Genomic DNA, 6,655 nt, shown 5'->3' on the forward strand with positions numbered 1-6,655 from the left:
TTTAGAAATCAAAAATGGGAGATGGTAAAGGTACACTTGGAGACACCAATTCCTCCTTTCAGTAAAATCTAAAACTTTTGTTTAGAAGGAGATATCAAGTAGATTTACATAGACCTGGAACATAGACCAAAAATATCCTAAATTACAGATTTAAAAAAAAAATAAAATATATGCAATATTCCACCACTGTGTTAAAAGTTAGAGGGTTTTCTGTAAAATGAGACCATTTTTTTTATCAATGTACTCCAATGTATGTGTTACAATATGTACCAGTCAGAGACAGAAGATAATTCAGGTTGTTTATTGGACACAAGCAGAGGTAACAGTGACAACAGGTGAGTTTGTAGAGATTGTATAAGTGAATGAAGAGTGAATGAATGGTAATACTTAGTGATGGGACGGTTGATACCGGGGCTTCGATGCTCTGATGCAGTTTTCAAAGCACTATTGTATCACACACTGTACCGATGCTTGTATCGACATGACAATACCATGTGATTGATGACGTTTGATTCATTAGATATGGTGGAGAAAACAAGTCTGACCACCAGATGTCGCTAATGTGCAGTGTTAAAAGCTTAGAGTAATGAACCATTTTTCAGCACAATTTGATGAAAGCCTCAAATGCTTCAGAAAGCCTTGGTTTCCCATTACTAGTAATATTGTCCTTTGTGGTTTGCAGGTTGAATGCTGGAGAGACGCGTTAGCAGACTGGAGAAAATGCTGGCGGATGACACTCACACACAGACTAGGTGCACAGGAGGGAGTTCGAAGACACGGGAGACAAGTAAGTAGCAAAGGGAGTCCTTGAGGTAAGCATAGAGGTAAGTTCCTTGACACGAACGAGACCGGACAATGTGACTGTGTGTGGGAGTGTCGTAAATAGTGCTGGTGATGAGTGAGCTGATGAGGTGCAGGTGGCGGTGATTAGTACTCCGGGGAAGGTGTGCGCTGTGATTGGTGGATGCTGGAGCCTGGCGTGTCTGTGACAGTATGTGGGTATGACACTCTTTTAAATTAAGATTTTCCTAATTCTCAAAAAACTAACTAACTGACAACTGATTTATTTCTCATTCGATTCTTTCATTATCTACATTCTATTTATCATTTCACAATGTCACTTTGAGCTTAATTTTCATATATTTCAGCAAACATTTCAGGCAGGAAAAAGAAAGCATTTCTAATTCTTAATTTCCTCAATTTTGACTTGGACCTTCATAATGTTACGCTGATATTCTAAAGACGCTGGTTTGAATTCAGTCAAAGCTTCGTCATACTCTTTCAGGGCCTTCTCAAGGTTATCACGCTCAATGCTCCCAAGAATGGCCTCATCCCAATGAACACCACTGCCAACCCGACACAAGCTAATGTCCCTGCTCCAATTTTAACAAACTTACTTGTTATTTTTGCCAGAATTACTCCTTTATCAATTAAAAGACTAACTAAAGTAGTAGATCCCACAGTTGCAAAACCACAAACTCCTTCAACAACTTTTGAAACCAGTTTAAAGTCTTCTGGAGACAGAGACAGGCTTAGCAGCTTCTCATACAGGGTGGGATCCAGCTTCTCCTTCAGCTCCTTGTCAATCTTCTCTACCACTGCCTGGATCTTATGCATGCATTCAATCATCACATTACAGTTCTCCCTGAGAGTAGCATTCTCGTTCAGTGTGATATGTTGGAAGGAGCAGCTCAAGTAATCGGAGCTCTGCAGCCATTTACTGGTTTTTACTTTTAAAACTGCATTTTCCAAAAGATGAGCAAAAATCTCACACTAAACCATGTCAAATTATCCATGTTATCCACATGAATGAAAGTTAGAAATGTGGGTCTTTTACAAAGTGAATTTTACATAAAAAGCTATTTTTCTATAAAAAACTATTTCTAAAAATATTTATGTATTTATTTATAGAAATTTAAAAGACATTATAAATCCTCCAAAAACAGCACAAATCTGAAGTAAAAACATTAATAAACAGAGTAAAATTACATTTGTTTTTTTTTAAAAACAATTATTTTGTTACAAAATTACATTTTGTTGCCTGGGCCTCTGGAGACCCTGAGTGTGATTTTTTTTTTTATTTTTATACACTAACATAAAAACAAGATATCACTCCAATTTTTTTATTTGTAGATCTAGAAAGTGTTAACAACTGTACAAAGTTTCATGTCATTTGGACAAAGAGAATATTTTTCTAAAAAGACCCTATAAGGGTTAAAGCTGGCAGCATTAACAATTTATATATCAAAATATATTGTTATCGATCAATATGTTTTCCATATAAAATTATATAAAATTATCGAGATTTTACATTTTTGCCATATCGCCCAGCCCTAGATGAAACACTATTATGAAACATAATATTTGTAGATCTTTCTTTCCTCTGAAACTGTTGAACAGCAGCTCTGAAATCTCCTTCACTTCTAGCAGGACGAGACGTAAGAATGAGACAGTCATTTGAACTCTCATCTGCTTTATTCAGTCTTTTAAAATGATAGGTTAATTCTCAGATTAACTTGCTCATCAGTGGTTTGCTTGTCAAAAGTGTATTGTTTTATGTTGCATAACTTGACACTTTCACCAAATTTATGATTCTCAGGTTAAGTAAGTTGATATAAACACATTCTTATCACAATATTTTTATTTGATATATAATAAACAATTATTGAAGTATTATTAGGAAGTTGTGAGAATAAGTATCATGAAAGCCATGTGCGTCTGAGAAAATCTTATGGCCCACTGAACAGTGACTGTGAAATACGCTGGTTTCCATCAAACTACTGCTGGATGTTAAAGGTCAAGAAATTATTAACATTTTGCCCCTGAGAATCATCATTTACTGACCCACATGCTGTTCCAAACCTTGAAAAAAACATTCTTTCCATAATAAGAAAAAGGGGTGCAAAACAACACTGAACCCCCCACCCCATTTTTCAAAATATCTTCTTTTATTTTCCATAACAGAAATGCATGCATGTCGGGAACAACATGAATTTAAGTAATTAACATATTTTTTGGGTAAACTGTAGCTTTAAATCATGAACTGTTTGGTCTTTTAACAACACGAGATGCAGGACAATGGAAATAAGGAGGCGTGATGGTCAGAGATGTCTGTCTGCACATGATGTTTACATAGAAGAACAAGCTTCATCTTCTTCATCACAACCACCGCGGGAGAGTTCAGTCTCATATCTTATCGCACATTACTTATCATGACTTATCAAACAATTATTTCACACGTAATCACAATTTCAACATGTTTACTTAAGCCTAAAACATATTTACCTTGATAAACCAAGATTTATTATATAAATTCCAAGCGCCACAGAAGTGCTCGTCCTCAGTCATGTACAGAGGGAAAGTGCTTTATTTTGAGCTCAGAAACAGGTTTTTCTACCATTTTAATTGGTGTTACCTTTAACAAAAATCTCTTATTTTGAAATAAAAAAATCACACGACATCACTTGACTTCCTTCTTCCTGTTTCCTGAAGATCAATGAAGAAAGGCCAATGGAAATTCCACTGTCTCTTTTCAATTATCAGAAATTTTAATTAGAAAATCATAATTTCATATGAAGCTTTTAGTTGAAGTCACTGGTGTGACCTACTTTATTGTTTTATTATAAAAAACTAGAATACATATTGATTAAATTACTTGATTTAGTGAATATATCATGATTGACAACATGTGGATTGACACCCTGCAGCAGCCATTTTGTAAAATGCATTTTTCATGGAAATTGTTACTGATGTTACCTGTTTATAGATAAACTTTATTTAAAGCTATTCATTTAGTTCTTTTGCATAAAAAAGCACTAAGATTATGTGATTCTAACTTTTCTTTCTCATTGTTAATCCTCCTTTGGGCAGATATGGCTAAATTAAGGGTATATAGCTAGATTCAGTGCAGCGACTTTACAGACATCATATTTTACAGACAGTTTTAAAATGTTGTTTATGATCTTTTTCTGACTGTTTTCACTAAGTGTCAATGATAAGTCTTTTATTGTACACCAAATGTAAAAATTTAGTCCAATCTACTTAATTATAGTTGAAAAATTAAGGATCTTTGGTCTTTTGTATACGTCACTGGTGTTACTGTTTTTTGTCTGTCACATTAAATAAAATGTGTCATATGTGACATGGTAATAATTTTACATTCACTGAATTCTGCTCCACTCAAGAATTAAGATTTAAAGGATTGCATCATTACTCGTTTATAACCGTTTTTCAAATATTTTCATTGTTATAGCAAATACATAGTTGCGCAATTAAATTAACATCATTGAATCACACTTTTAACTAACCTGACTAAAATAAAAAAAAACACACATAGCATCCTTATTTATAACATTATCATTACTATTCTGAAACTCTGACTGCATGTGCTGAAAAAATTGAGAAATATTATTTCATAAAAACGTTTAAAAATGCCAGAGAAGTAAGGTAACACCAGTGACAAAAAAAAAAAAAAACTGGTACATGCACACTGCAAAAAAAATGCTGTTCTTAAAATCTTAAAATCTCTGTTTTTGTCTTGTTTCCAGTCCAAATATCTAAAGTAAAAATTATTTTCTTGTTTTTAGGAAAAATAAGTCAAAATTAAGTGAGTTTTTCCTTAAAACAAGCAAAATAGTCTGCCAATGGGGTAAGCAAAATAATCTTATATCAAACCAAAAATAAACTATATAATCTTGTTTTCAGTTTGGATTAAGATTATTTTGCTTACCCCATTGGCAGATTATTTTGCTTGTTTTAAGGAAAAACTCACTTAATTTTGACTTATTTTTTCTGAAAACAAGAAAATGCTTCTTGATTCAAGAACTTTAAGATATTTTGACTAGAAACTAGACAAAAACTCTAAGAACAGCATTTTTTGCAGTGCAGTCTTTAAATAAATGCTCAAAAAAATAAAAAAATCATTAAGCTGTCATTTATGTGTATTCATAAAGTCAAAGTGTAATATAATAATGTGGTCTAAGTTTAAATGTTACAAAAGGAAATACATTTTAAGACATTTTGTCGTTTCTGTAGAAAGAGCTGCTAAAGTAGCCTAAAAAGGGTCATGACGACTTCAATGTTACCAGCATTGTAGTAGGCTAGCCATTAAACATTGACAAAATGACAGGACACAAACGCATTTATAAACAAATATTACTTAACTCTCTTTTACAAACAATATTGCGAGCATTTTAATTATAATCTTCTGTCGACATCAATGACGCAATCCCTCGCGCAGCCTCCGCAATGCGGTTTATCAAATTAAAACAAACAAACACATATGAAATTCACATATAAACATTTCATGAATATAAGCTGCGATGCCACATCCCTCCTCTTACCTGCAAAATTAATAAACACAACATTTCAGAGAGGTTTCTTGTTCAGTCGACAGGCAGTCAAGCGCAACCCAACCCGTTTTTCTTAAAGCAAACACATGGAAGTGACTTAGACTGAAATTCATCGGCTGTGTCCGAAATCAACCCCTATACCCTCATTCCCTAGTCCACTAACATAGTCACTTGAAGAAGTGAATGAAAAGAGTGCGTGAATTCGGAGGGCTGGCTGTTTAATAATCATTTAAAAAATTGCAACTAGCAGCTCCAGTAGCTACTAGTAATGAAAAAAATATCTTGAGCTCTGTCATCATGTGTAAACCTTAATTAAACAATTTAATAAGAAAGTTAAAACTAATGTATACCTGTATGATACACTGTGGATGGATTGCCCCATACCCTAAACCAGTGGCTCCAAAACTGGGGTACATGAGGTGACAAAAGGGGATACACGAACAAAATGATTAGTAGTTCATTTAATTCTACATTAAAATAATATTAAAATCGAGCATGTATTTTCAACATTACCTCATCTTTTGCAGTCAAAAATGACTGTATCCACACAAGCAGCATGCATATGAAGATCTGCTGCCTTAAATCGCGCTAAATTACTGTCGTTCTCGACAATGCACCTTTGTAAAAGTGGGGATTTAGCACTTACTCGCATGAAGAACAAATATAGACACAGATAATGGATTCATTTCGATTTAAAACTCAAACTTTCTCCGATACAAAAACATACCTTGTGTGAGTTCTTGTATTTAATGTTGATAACGAGCAAGAGTGCAAAACATCGTGAGTCACTGATTCAATGATTCATTCACAGCCACTTGCTTCGTTACTGAATGAATGACTCGATGACTCACTCATAAAAACAGTGACTTGCTGCCACCTACTGGCGGTTTTAGTTTAATATTTAAAAGTTTTACTTAGTTTTACCATTATTGCATATTTCTCTATTGAACTTTTTTTTTTTATTATTTAAAACATTATTTATTTTATAAAGTTATTCATAAAGGTAAAAAAAATGCAATTTAGGGGGCAAATATTGCAGAAGGATGGTAATCCCTTCAGGGGGTACTCCACGCTAAAAAGTTTGGGAACCACTGCCCTAGGGCACTATTTGAGGGAACAGCCATTTGTAGCGGTGTACCATAGTGAATGTTGTCGAGTGCACCATTCAATCCCACAATGCACCACAGTAACGAGTGTACAACCAAAGAATATACACTAACAAGAAGCGACACTCAATAGAAGGTTCCATTGAAACACTGTCGCCCAGCAGCAGCCCTGCGTTTCCGCCATTCTGGGGTGAAAGC

The 6,655-nt window shown here is 34.2% G+C and overlaps 1 pseudogene; it reads right to left on the bottom strand.

The window, feature by feature from the left end:
- Positions 1–1,139: 1,139 nt before the first annotated feature.
- On the bottom strand, positions 1,140–2,850 carry LOC125270657 (annotated as a pseudogene).
- Between the last annotated feature and the right edge of the window lie 3,805 nt (positions 2,851–6,655).

The sequence above is a fragment of the Megalobrama amblycephala genome, linkage group LG1 (assembly GCF_018812025.1).
Source record: "Megalobrama amblycephala isolate DHTTF-2021 linkage group LG1, ASM1881202v1, whole genome shotgun sequence".
Taxonomy (NCBI): Eukaryota; Metazoa; Chordata; class Actinopteri; order Cypriniformes; family Xenocyprididae; genus Megalobrama; species Megalobrama amblycephala.